Raw genomic sequence first — 14,132 nt, 5'->3', positions numbered from 1 at the left:
TACGGGGGGGGGGGGGGGGGGGGGGGGGGGGGGGGCAGGGTGGTGATGGTGGCGACTATTGGAGCCGCGAGATTTGTATATCGCGGCTAAATGCGTCGGTTATTACGGTTAATTCGACGACGAGCAGCGGCAGGTTACGCGCGAAGCGTATTACCGCAGTTTATTCGCGCCGGATTATTCGCGTGCGTAAACTTATCGCGCCGCGTTGCGCGCGACAGCCTATAAAATAACGTCCGCGACAATACGTGTAACTACAATCAACTACACGTAATCCCTTCGTTTGGCCGTTTCGATTCTGTCTTTTTTTTTTTCGCCGCCTCTCTTTGCCGCTTCATTCATCCCCCGCGCCTCGGGAACGATCGCCCAAAAGTATTGGGGGGGCTGGCTCGCGCGATTCGAAGATTATTCATTGCGGATGATCGTCCGCATGGCGCGTCGTCGTCATCGTCGTCGTCAGCCGCATCCTCATGGCGGTACGCGATCCAACAGTTGGTGGCACTCGTGCACAAAGAGCTAATTTTCTCTCTGTCCGTCACGTCGGCGGCAACTCTCCGCGCGGCGCGGCGCGGCACGGCACGGCGCGCACACAACGCGACAAATTAACAGGCACGCAAATGAGCGAGTTCACGCGCTCGCTTTCGCGCTGCCCCCCACACAACTCTCCTCGTTACAATTGGACACTAATAAACGCGCCAACGCGTGCCCCCTTCTCTCCCTCTGCCTTTCTCCCTCCGCCCCCCCCCTCTCTCTCTCCCCCCCCTCCATCATTCAGCCCGTTATCCCGAGCACGATCATTCTCCTCTTCGCCGACTCTCCTCCCCTCGTCTCTCACGCGATGCGAAGCGTCGCAACGCCGCGCCGCATCGCGTCCGCAGACGCGGAAATGCCACAGCGCGCCGCGAACGTAGATGCATTGCGACACCCAGATGGACGAGATCCTCCTTGGCGCGAGAGTGATCCGATTTCGCACGTCGGATCAGCGTCGTCGAAGCGACAGAATGCGGTCGCGGCACCTCGTTATAGCGCCGTAGTCTCGCTCGCACGATTATCGCTCGATTTCAGAATTAGTGCGATAAGCGGCAGCGCGACATTGCGGACTACCTGTCGTCGTACACGCGCATCGTACCGAAGGTGGAAAGGACGATACGGGGACGGCAGAAGCGAGAGCGAGCGTGAGCGAGAGTGAGAACGACGGCGGCGATGGCGGTTATCCAGATAGCAGATAGCTAGGACGGTGGTCTCGTTTGCGGCTTGACCACCCTTGCGGCGCACTGCCCTAACCGCCCCTAACCACCGCACCGCAGCCACATGGTGTGTGCAACTGGCGATAACGTCGCCCTCGCTCGCAAGCCCGTCGCAAGCCGATGCGTGTCGTTGCACCGGCCACGCTTTCGTGAACGATCACCCTTACCTTTGCCCGTGCGCGTTCGTTCCTGCGTCCCGACAAAGAAACCGGAATGTCCCGGACTTGGCCAGCCAACCTTCATCTCGAGATCCTTCCCGCAGACTTTGGGGTCGATTTGTCATTGATGAATCCAGGGGTCATTATCCGTTCCTAAGTTATTAATCATTTAAACGTATCCTCACGTTGTAAATCCCGGTCTTAAAAACCTGTTCGAATAAACAGCCGCTAAATAGCACTGCGTTAGGCGGAAAATACGATACAGTTACATGCCCACACGCCGGTCACGCAATTACCGAAGAAACCTTACCTATTGTCAATTATCACTAACCGTCCGAGTTTTGAATGCTTCCGCGTATGAGAAATGGTACCGATCGTGAAAACTCACAAAAGAACAACCGGGAGCACGCATCTTGCTAGGTATCAGCAAAGTCGGATCATCCCGGCCGCTTTCGTGAGTTTATAAACGAAACGCATAAGCTACTCCGGGAAGGATTATCCTCGTGACACAAATAACTGTTGTCTGCAGACCGGCGAAATATTACGGGCGGCCAATAGAGCTCCGCTTTAACTACTCGCTATTTCATGGGAGAGAAAGAGCACGTCGTCTTTACGCTTGCGAGCGGGGACGGTCGCGCCGACCGGTCGGACCGTCATAATATTGAAATCTTTCGGATTTTTCGGCTATCTCTATCAACGTCCCCTTTCTCCCAGACAGAGATTAGCGTTTCCTTACGCTCAGTCGTTAACCGGTCTGATCGTCGGCCCTGCCGAATAATAGCAGTAATCAGTAGATAATAGTAAAAGCTTTTACTATCCTCTCGAAGCAGACTCTTGAAGAACGTACAGTAAAGAGTGGACGATTACGGTGAGTAAAAAAAAAAGGCACGTTAAGCTGCTAACGAATACAGTCTCGCTCGGAGTGATTGTCACAAAGTGACGGCTGCGTCGAGACGCAGGAAGTGCCGGCGTTAACATTTGGCGCGAGAGCCGATCTCGTATTTACAGGCCTAGAGTGACATGGGTTCGCGTTTATGCGCCGACACGGCGGTGCGGTAGTACGCCGAGTACGCGGCAGATGATTGAAGAGTCTGTGCGCCGCGCCGCGCGAGCTGAGCGATTCCGATTTCCTAATTGCAGAACGGAGAGAGAGAGAGAGCGCGCACCGAAGAGCGTCTCCAATATATTTCCAGACGCTCAGCGTCAATCGCTGTTATTAGTATTATGTCATTTAATTACATTGTAAAGCTATCAATCATCATTAGCATTGCAATACGATAACTATATTGTTGCTGGGCAATCGATCGGGAAGGAGAGGCCAAGACGTAGCACTGCCTTCTTGAGCAATTGTAATTAGAATTAATATTGCGCGCGTACAGGGCGATTTACGAAGTTTCACTGTTAAATTTGTAGCGTTAAATTTAGTTGATGAGCAGGGAGAGTCCGCCGCTGCTCCTACTCAATTACATGTTATTATTTTTAACTATCGCGTGTAGTAAAATTTATTATCTTAACACAAATTGCAGTTAGAAAAATATCTACGTCTTTTATTCAACTTGTATGGTTTTTTTTCATCCATTGTTTAATTAAATCAACGGCGTATATTGAGTAGGAGCAGTGGCGAATCTCTACTCATTGAGTTAAGTTTAACGCCACAAATTTTACTGTAACCCCGTTTACGGAACATATTGTATTTCCGGAGCTATTTCCTTTTTTCCGAAATCTATATCCCGCAAAATTGAAAAAGCATTAGGAGAACATGACTGGCAAGGAGGTCGCAGTATCAAAAGTTCCAAAAATTTCTACGAGGACTTAACTTTTCGGAATTTATATCCCGAAAAGTTCCAAAATTGAAAACGCATCGGGAGAACATGATCAGCAAAGAGGTAGCACTATTTAAATTTCCAAGAATTTTCCAAAATTTCCCAAAAAACAGAATTCCGTAAATTTTAAATTTCAAATCGCAGAAATCAGGATTTTTAAAAACTAGCCAAGTATCAGGAGAACATGATCGGCAAAGAGGTGGCACTGTCTCATTTTCCAAGAATTTCTCAAAAATTCCAAGAATTAGAATATCGAGAACTTTAAACTTCAAATCGCAGAAATCAGGATTTTTAAAAACTAGCAAAGTATCAGGAGAACATGATCAGCGAAGAGGTGGCCCTATCTAAAGTTCCAAGAATTTCATTGACACTCCCAAGAATTTAAATTTCTGAAATCTACATCCTGCAAAATCGAAAAAGCATCAGGAAAACATGACCGGCGAGGAAGTCGCACTATTAAAAATTTCTACGGTTGCTTGCGGTTACTGTCGACTGTTTTTTAGTTTTTGTTGTACAAAATTAAGGAGAAAAAATGACAATTTTAGTGATTCCTATTTAAAAAATTAACGAAAGCGTTTGTAACTTTTTCCTTGTGAAATTCTAAAAACCTATCTTTTCTCGTCCGAATTAATGTAACTCTAATAATGCGAATTGGCCCCCCCCCCCCCTTGTGGGGGTTAACATTTCTTGTTCCAAATGGCCTCAAGGAAGAGGAATGCTCCCCCTAAGGCCCGGTTTTTCATTTTCTGGCTGATTGTTAACCAGAAGTTAGTCGATTCTCTCTCTCTTCGTAGACAATAATACAGAAAACAAATGGAGAGTCGACTAACTTCTGGTTAACAGTGTTAACCAGAAAATGAAAAACCGGCCCTTAATGGGGTAAACCTTGGCGAATCACTTTGTATGTACATCGCTCCGATACTCTATTAATTGGAGTATCTACACTCGGATGCCCCGCGTCTTTATCAGTCGCGTGTTCCAACGCGCAGAATGTAAAATACACGAAATATCACGTGTACCAACTCGACGCGCCTACGGCGCATGCGCTTGCATGTGCATCGTGCATGCCGATGCAGGACATACGTATGCATACGCATGCATACGTCGTAACCTCTAGAACGACAGCGGGACCGTGCCTAACAAACCGCAACGATAGCTACCAGTCGTCGTCGCGTCCCGTGTCGTCGCGTGTGCACGTGTGTACGTACATACATACGCGATGCGCGAGCGTCGTTGAATATTTGAGGATCGGCTTCTTCGCGTTTCTCTCGCCGGCAACGCGAACGCGACACGCGTTCCACCTACCGAGATTGCTCTCCTCTTCCGTATCGTACTTTTCGCGAGCGACTAACCGCGTCGTGCAAACCTACGTCGACGACGACGATGATGACGATGGCGACCGAGAAGAAGAGGAGAAAAAGGGAGAAAAGAAGAGCGGACGACGACGTCGGAACAGCATGATCACGCGCATATACAGGCGGAAAAAGCGAGAAGAAGAGAACGAGAGAAAGAGGAGAGAGAGAGAGAGAGAAAGAGAGAATGTGTGGGACCTACGAGATAGCTGTGCGGCCGACACATACGGTAGTCGCAGATCGGCGAGGTAGACAAGGGGCTCGAGCAAGCAAAATGGAGGGCAGGCGAGCGTGGAATATAAAAGGAGGTACGTGAATTCATATCTCGTCCGAGGGATCTCTCTCGCTGCGCTACGCCGCTGAGAGACTGCTTTCGAACGGACGAGCGAGCGAGCGAGAGACGAAGTAAGTGGGATTGGGGAATCGAGAGGCAAAGGAAAGGATAAATCCCCGGTCGCGGTGCTAGGGGGACGGGGGCGAGGAGAGGACAAGACTAAGCGGGAGAGAAGAGAGAGAGAGACGGGAGAGAGCCGAGAACAGCCGTCCGCTGTGTGTATAACTGCGTGTGTCCGCGCGGACTCGGGCCTCTCGGCCCCGGTGCCGTTGCTGAGCGGCGAGTCGGCCAATCTGCGCGCGGCGCGGACCAATCGCGCGCCGTCCGCGACCAATACGCGCCCGGGCGCACCACTACCAGCCGCGCCGCGCCGTCCAACGCCGGCGCACCTCCGCGCCCGACGGCTCAGGCCAGTCGATGCCGAGCCACGCAAGGATGTAGGGATCTCTTTTGTCCTGCCGCGAGCGAGCGGGCGAGCCGTGAATACACGTTGCGTACATACACAATTCTGCCCCCGGTCTAAGGGGCACCGTCGTGTACTCTCGCTTGTAGGCAGGTGAGAAAGCACCGCCGGGAAGGAGGGGGGAGGTGGAAGAGGCAGCCACCGCCACTACAAAATTCTCGGATGTTACCGTCGTTAGCCTGCGGTTTTCGGTTTTCGAGGCCCGACGAGCACGACAGGTCGGAATGCCGGCGCGACTCGAAAAATTCCGCCCGGCTCCTCGCGCCGATCGGGGAAAAACGACGCCCGCGGCGAGACCGGCCGCAGGCTGGGCGGCGTCGAAGGTTATTTTGCAATATTTTACGACGGGACGCTCGGGCTCCGCCCGAAATTACGATTTCGTGCGCGAAAATTATTATCATTTTCTTCGCGAGCGTGTATGCCGCGGATGTAAAGCATCGGCAACGGTTTCGGAAACGCGCGTCGTACGCGAGGGTTACGTAACGGCAGGAACGACGAGCGACGTTATAATAAAAGGTTAACGTTATCGTACTCTCTGTAAATTGAAATTTAAGAAGGCCGAATATATTATTCCCGGCCGACAACACTTCTCGCGGCCTGCCCGCTACATATCGTTATTTCCCGTTGAGCTCGATCACGCCCCGCGTTGGAGAACTAATGCGATTACGATACGCGATAATGTGATTACGATTCACGTAAACTCGACGGCGGGCGGTATCGTTCTCGCGGCGAGCGCATGCAACGGTGGCGTTTATTTACTCACAACCGGCTTTCGATTCTCACGCGGCGGCGGTGGCGGCGGCCTATTCTTGTAAAATCACGCGGGGCATCAATCGACCGACGGACGAGAGACGGACACTTAACGAGCGTTTCTAAAAGCCTCCGCGGCGGAGAGACGTTTCCTCCGGCGTGTATAGACGTCGAATTAGCGTAGTTAAGGCGTTTCGCAGGCGAATCGCTACCGAGCCGGAGCGCGCAAAGTCGGAGAAAGCCTTCCGCGGGGCCTTCGGAACTTTACGATTCACGATCGCCGATCCGCGATATCGGTCGGATCTGCGATTTCCTCCTGCGCTTGATCGCCATTCCGTGCGAACGACGGATCGGGACGGAAAACGAAGAGAGAAATCTATTACGCGCTCTTCTGGCACAACACTTCCGAGAACGATCGGCCGTAAGGCATCTCTAATTGCAAGTTAAGCCTTTCACGACCGAATTCATGCTTCGTTTTTTACGTTTTTGTTGATATAACGTTTCTTCGGCGAAAAGAATGCGCGCCAAGTCGCTCGAGTCTTTTTACATTTTGTAAGCGAGACTTGTGCACGCACAGAGTATTTTCTCGTAAAATTTATCCTGAAAATCATGTAATCGTGGGACAACCTGGCGTTTCCAAGAATCTTACGAGAGTTCTTTGAAATTTTGCCACACATTTCACTAGTAATCATGCGATCATGTTGCGATCACCCAGTGATCATGAAAGAATTGAGGCACGAGCGAAAAAAAGGCTAAGGATGGGAAAGTTACACAGAGAGAAAAACATAGTCATTTTTGGACCCAACCATATTTTTATAATTCTTCCAATTTCGTTTTTTTTTACAATATTTTACAATACAATTATTGTATATTACTAAATTAAAAGCTCGTTTTGGTTTATGACAACCATATTATAAGTTGCATGGACCAATATTGTGGTTATGAGAGCTATAGCATTGTTAGATCAACCATAACTTACGTTGGAGGAATTATAAAAAATATGGTTGGGTCCAAAAATGACTATTTTTTCTCTCTGTGTAAAACTCTTCCGGCGCGAAAGGCCGCTTACCCTTTTTACACGGCGATACGTTTCAGTGAGACAAAAAATGTATACAGTGGTGCGATTTTCTTTTTTTTCAATGAAATTAGTCCGGGGCAAGATTTTTGTCGACGATCGGTTGTAAATATCAACGCTCGGTTATCGCTAAAACAAGCGGGACACTTGGAGCAGCTGGAATGAGCAACGAATGGGACACGTTGTCTAAAAGCGGGACCATCCTGCTAAAAGCGGCACGTCTGCTCGCTTTATCGATACATCGTTTATCTGCTACGACCAGCCGTATATATTTCTCGTGGGTCCTCCTCTCTCCGTTGCTCCTCCATCTATCGGCCGGTTAGTGATTTTGAACGTCGGTGACACGAGAGAAAAAGAGAGAGGGGGCCCTCTCGCCGTGCTGGAACGGGAATCGGATGGGGGGTTACAGTTAGAGAGATGGGAGGACAGGCGCCGTCCGTCGGAGATACCGGCGGGACGATCGTTGCTTTCGGACAAATTATTAATCCCGAAGTCTTGACCTTTTTCGCCTCTTAATCCGGATAAAGAGAGATATCTCGCGCCCGGAGGACAAAAGGAAGAGCGCCATCCCGGCAGCGAATCCGACGGGGCCGAGACCCTTCTGTCCCTCCCTTCTTACACCCTCCCACCCTCCTACTTGTTCGACTTCTCGCTCTCTATTTTTCTTTATCCGTCCCGCCGTCGCGCCCCCCCCCCCCCCTCCTCTTCCTCCTCCTCTCGCATTCCTTTTTTCCGCATCTCGCGCGGAAACATCTCGAGATGGTATATCGCGTTTATCCGCCGCAATTTATCGCCCCTCCCCTCCCCTCGCGCCGCGATTCGAACATCCCGCTTTTACTCTTAGGTACACGCTTCCCTTCCGCTCTTCGCGCGTATATACGGTGTTCCGAAAGCAAAAAGTTTGAAACCTTTAGCGTCGCTCCCGGCCGACGTTGTCCGTATAGACGCGTATGATCTCGTATAAAGAGCCGAGCTAATTAAGACCCTTTTGGTGCCCGCTTTCCCGACTTGGCCGTCGTCGGGCACGGGAGAGGCCGCGCGCTGTCGTGTACTACGGTCTCACTACCGTTTCTTGAATCTAATCGAGTGATACATCCACGAGCCGCGTGTAGTGGCTTGTTCACGGATTGTTTCGTTCCCTCGTCTCGTCCCGTCTCGAGGGAGTGCCGAGGGAGTGCCCCGAGTGTATCGTAGGCCGCGTGCGTACACGTGCACGTGAGGCATGCCACGTGCGATTAGAACTGGACGTCGGACGGTGAAATATGGCGGAAAAATTCCGAAGCGCAAATTCATTTGGCGATTAAAAGGCTCTCCTTCGTTATCAAACGAGGCGTTTGATTGTTGGAATTATAAGCGAGTTGTTTAATCAAAGTGTTTTTTCCGCCTTTCCCCTCCCCGTGTGACGAAAGATCCGCGATGATCGATCGATACAGAAGTAGACGACACGACTTAATCCTCGAGCGTCTCCTTTGCCGACGACGTTGCCTGACAACGATCGGTGAGTCGGTCACGCTAAAAACTGCCTTGAAAGGTAAACTAATTACCCGACTTGCCTCGAGTGCTCGTGATTACATCTGCGACCTCGCGCGATAACGCGCTCTACTTTCCTCAAACAGAAACGCGCACGACAGCGTTGCGTCGAAGCGGCACTTGAATCGTAAACGTCATCCGTCCGTACGCGAATTCGATAGCGACGCAAATAGGCGGCCAGTACCGCCGATAATCCGATGTCCACGTTTAACGGTGACTTAACGCCCGATCCCGGGCCTCGTTGCGACACCGCGAACGTATGTACGTACCTTACGTCGCGATAATGCGATCGGTCTCGACGGCGAGAGGAGAGTCCGCATGAGCGGAACAGGGGAGTGAACGAGCGAGGGAGCGGTTTATTGGCGTCCTGGGACAGCACCCCTCCAAACAAAACCCGATAGGCACACATTCTCGACATCACGAGCGAGATACAACAATGAAGAGAGTTTAAGGTGCAATGGAGCACGTGCTTCGTGCCACAAAAAAGAGACAAGAGACAGAAGATGAAATTATTCTGACATTATTAAGGGTATTTCTGTATATCCAGAGGAACGAGTGCGTTTTGATGCAAACAAAACCCGATAGGCACGCGTTCCCGACACGATGAGCGACGTACAACTACGAAGGGAGTTTAAGGAGCACGTGTTTCATGCCGCACGAAAAAAAAAACGAAAGAAAAACAAACGTGACGGAGGACGAAATTATCCCGAAATTATTAAGAGTATTTCTATACGTCCAGAACGCCGGGTGCATTCTGATGCGGTACGTGGTTTACATGCGACGCGGGATTATCTGGGAGAAATCCGGTTGAAACGTTTGCTTTAATTTCAAAACGCCCGACGTAATCCAAGCGATTCTCTCCAGTATGCAACTACGACATTTCCTTCTCGTATCAGTTTTAAACCCGGGGTGGTGGTTGAGCGGTAGCGGGCCGTGAGAGACACGGAGGCGGATAGGTGCATAGAATGTGCGGGATCGCGTCGAATGTCGGCCGTAGGGACGAGGCAGTTGGCAATTTCGAGTTTAGCGAGACTGTTGCCGGCGGTGGTGGTGAGAGACGGCAATAGCGGTGGTGGAGCAGCAGCGGCAGCAGCAACGGCAATGGGTAGTACCCGTGTAACTGGTGGCGTTGCTGAGAGGGGATGGCTGCAGCGGGCGGCGGCGACAGCGGCAGCAGCAGCAGCAGCAGCAGCAGCAGCCACTACTGGGACGATTCGACGGTCAACCGGTCAGCCAACTTTGCTGGCGGACGCTAATAACCGCCAGCTTCGCGACTGCGGCTGCGGCTGCGGCCGCTGCTGTGGCTGCGCCCGCCATACGAGGTTCCCGGTGTGCGGCGCGTACACAGACCCAGGGCCGTCGGTAACGACGGGTGCGACGTGCGGGAGGTGTAAAAGATCATTTACTGCAAAATGGAATTTCGGGCCGGGGGATGGAAAAAGTAACGGAAAATATATACGGGCGCCGTATACGGTCCATCGAATTTTTCGCGAAAAATTCGATGGACCGCTACGACGCGCGAATCTCGTCTCCGAAAATCTCGCTGCTCCTGAAATATGAATACCCATCTTCGAATCGCGGAAATGTTCCATGTATTTATTATCGAGAATAAAATATGCAAATTATACGACAAGGAAAGTAAAGGACGACACCGTCGCCGGCGTTTTATCGATGATATAAGTAGTACCGTGGATGCGCGAGCTATTTTTATTCGCAATCGGAGCTACAATTCCATTTTTCGCTCAAGTTTCCTACGTCTCTCGCTGTTTGCTCGTCGCGAGACACACGCTCACGCACACGCGAAACAATAGGATCCGTATCGCCTCTTTCTATACCCCTCGCAATTTCCTCCGAGCGAATGGAAAAATGGGAATCGGGAGCGCGCATAAAAACGCTACCGCACTTGGCCATCTGTTTTCGAACGTAAAATTGAGGCATTAGATCCGCGTTATACATTGCATGCGCGGAATAGTTTTACACCGAGTCCCCGTAAAACTCTCCGTTATTATTTGACAGTTTAGTTGCGCGCGCTATTAAAATTTAGAAATAGTTGCCGAAACATTTTTGCCACGGAAGTGAGAACTTTCCGTGGAATTTAGGTCCACGATATCCGATATAGCTTTAGAATACTTGGTATAACCAAAGCGACTGTTAAATCGCCTTGGGGCCGGCAAAAAGCATAAAGACGCATCTTCACGGAGACGTTCGCCGCAAGTCGCTACGATCCTGGATATAAGCCATTACCGCGATGCACACGGACACTCTCGTCTTTCTCCTCTCCGCGGCTGCCGTACTCTCTCACTTCCTGTTTCTCTCACCGGCTCTCGTCAGGCGGGGTGGCAGATAACATTGCTGCATGACACCGCCGCTCTTGCTACAACTACTCGAGTACCGGAGAGCGGTAGATACTCTACCTACCTACCTACCTACCTACCCACCTACCTACCTACCTACCTACCTACCCACCACGGGCCACACAGTCAAAGCGACTTGGCGCGTTCTCTCGCGCGTGTGTGCAGGTGTACACGGACATATGAACCCCGACACCGCTAACAGAACGTCCATAACTGCAACGGAGCGGCGGCGTCGCACCGCGCCGCACCTCGCCGTGCCGAGAGCTGTGCGCGCAGTGCATTAGGACTGGGTTACGACAGTAAATTTTCACTACCGTGCGGAGTTCTAATGGCCGGGTATGCAGCTGGTTTCAGTGGCCTCGAATCGTTCTCTCCCTCTCCCCCCTCTTTCTCTCTCTCTCCCTCTCTCTCTCTCGCTCGCTCGCGGTCTATCTTCCCATTTGCTCGCGCTGTCTTTCTCAGCAACGTGTGGAAAAGCAGGAAAGGGAATTGAGAGCGAGGTACAGCGAGAGACATGAAGGAAAAAGCGAGATCGACGGAAGGAAGGAGGGAGACGCGGAGAGAAACAAGTTGTTCGCGGTTCTTCGGCTGCGGGAAACGTTCGACCTCGTCGAGATCCCTTTAATATCGCACTATGCCTCCCCGCGTACAGGCGCAACGAAGCGCGAGCGACGCGTCGGAGGAGACACGAGCGCGATCGCCGCCACCGCGCTCCGCTTTACTCGGCTTCGCTTTCTAACGGCCCGAGATGTTAATTATAGCCGTGTTCCAGCCAAATAATCGGACAAATCGAGCGCGTCCGTGATCGCGATGACGCGCGGGAAAATTGCGAAACGAAGATGTCCGCGGCGGACAATCGTTGCGCGCGCGATAGCGTAACGGCACGCGATAACGAGTAAACTATCGCAATGCATTATGAAAAAAAAAGAAGAAAAAAGCGGGAGGAAGAGAGAAACACATTTTTACGACAAGTCAGCTCGGACGTGAACGATCCGCGCGGTATATCTATTGTTCGAGCCGATAACGATAGTCGACGCATCGCGGTCGTTCCGCTGACGTTTTCCCGTTGTTAAAATCGAAATCACGGGTCCTTGGAATATAGCAAGGTTTAACTGCGGCTCCGTCGACGGGCCGTAGCGCGAGATGGAGATTTCCAGTGCGTTAGCGCTCGGTTTATCGTTCGCCGCCGCAGCCGATTGTTTTGTAACGACGACGACGAGTTTTCAGAATGCCGGACTAACGCGCGACTAATGGCGGGATCGACACGCTGCGAGGAAAAATGGGAAATAATTGCGGTAGTTGAGCAGGGTCGTCGTCGTCGTCGTCGTCGTCGGCGGTCGTCGACGTGTATGATTAATGACTGCGTTAAGTCAGCCGAGTACAAAGTCGGGGTTTCTGTACTCGTTACGGCGCTTTCGGCAATTATCGGTTCTATCAACTGATTAGAAGAAAGACGACGAAGAGAACACAAAGGGTGTCGATAGAATCCAAATTCGTCGGAGGCTGCGATTTATAAACACGCCGGCGTTGTTAAAAAGCGTCTTGGAAGTGATAGAACAGGGTAGCCCAGCGAGACCGATATCGTCGGAACCCAAGTTAGGTAGAGAGACAAAGAGAGAAAGAGAGGAAGAGAGAGAGAGAGGGGAGGGGAAGAGAGCGAACGCGCGAGAACGGGAGAGCTACCCGGACTTTGTTAAGCCATAATAGCGCAGCCCGCAGGGAGGACAGAAGTCTGGAAAGACTCTCCTCCGTCTGGTCCATTCGCCCCCGTCGCGAGCGAGCGAAAAAAGCTCAGCCGAGGAGAGCACCGACGAGTAGACATACCCCTACGTACTCTCCTTTCTCTCCTCTTGAGTTTTGTTTTTCCGGTCCCCCGAGAGATACCGGACACACACAGGCTAGGCTAAAAGAGACGAGGGGGAGAGAGAAAGAGAGAGAGAGAGGGGGGGAGAGAGAGAGGGAGAGAGAGAAAACGAGGCTTTGGCGTGGGTGGCCAATAGTTTTGCCCCCTCAGCTGGAGTCCGCGCGGACCGAACGGACGCACGTCACGCGCCGTCGCGCGGTACAGCAGCACTCGAAACGGTTCCGTGCGGCACGTCGATTGGTCGAGGTCGGGCTGTCATTGGCTGTTTTTAAAAGCGGTGGTGCACTGCACGGAAAGAGGGGCGCATTGCTTAAGAACCGGCACGATCGATTGGACAAGTCGGGCGAGCAGTGAACGCGATTGGCCGCGCGATCCGCGCGGATTTTTCGCGAGGAATCGAGAGCGCTGAGAAGGGAGGGGGTCACGCTCGGGCCACCCCGACGGTAAGGTCGTCGGGGTGGAAAACGCTCAAATGGGGTGGTTTAACGCGAAGCTCGGTGCCAGAAGGACCCGCTACCGTGAGGGTCTCTACGCCTCAACCCCGCTTGTCCTACGTCCTCCCCTCCTCCCTGCCCCTCTCGCCGCTTCTCCCGCCGCCCTTCTTTCCCTTCCGGACTCGTGGGGCTCCGAGCTCGTCGAAACAACGTAACGACCAGCGAAATTAGGTAATTCGGCCTCGTAATAATGCGTCGCCGCGCCACCGTCCTTACCCCCTATCCTCTTTTCTCCTCCTCGCGCGCACCCGGTAATGAATCGGGCACGATGGAAATTAGGGGCTCGCCGGACGCCTCTCTCGCCCTCCCTCCTTCCTGTTCCGTACCCCCCGTTCCCGTCCCGTCCCCGGTTGGCTTTCTTCGATGTTTGTTAAATGCGTCGAGGCCGCGGGAGGTGTGTAATCTGTACCGCGAATTCAGACGAGTTTCCAACTTTCGAACCGGAATCTTATCTCTCCTCGCGATCGCACGACTGTTTATTACGAGCGGCTCGCTCGTTCGCTCGCTCGCGCAGCCGCGCCGTCAATTACTCGAAACGTAAAGCGAGCGCATCTCGCGATCGATGATTCGAAGTAGGGACCTTTAGCTCACCGTCGCTCGACCCGAACGCAAAACGAACGCTATCGGAACAAGATCTGTCCCCGCCTATCCGCGGCCCGAGTTTCTCGCCCGTCTCGCCTCGGCGGCCAGA

Source organism: Vollenhovia emeryi, unplaced genomic scaffold, assembly GCF_000949405.1.
Source record: "Vollenhovia emeryi isolate VEMERY1.0 unplaced genomic scaffold, V.emery_V1.0 DF939120.1, whole genome shotgun sequence".
Taxonomy (NCBI): Eukaryota; Metazoa; Arthropoda; class Insecta; order Hymenoptera; family Formicidae; genus Vollenhovia; species Vollenhovia emeryi.
This window is presented reverse-complemented; position numbering follows the sequence as displayed.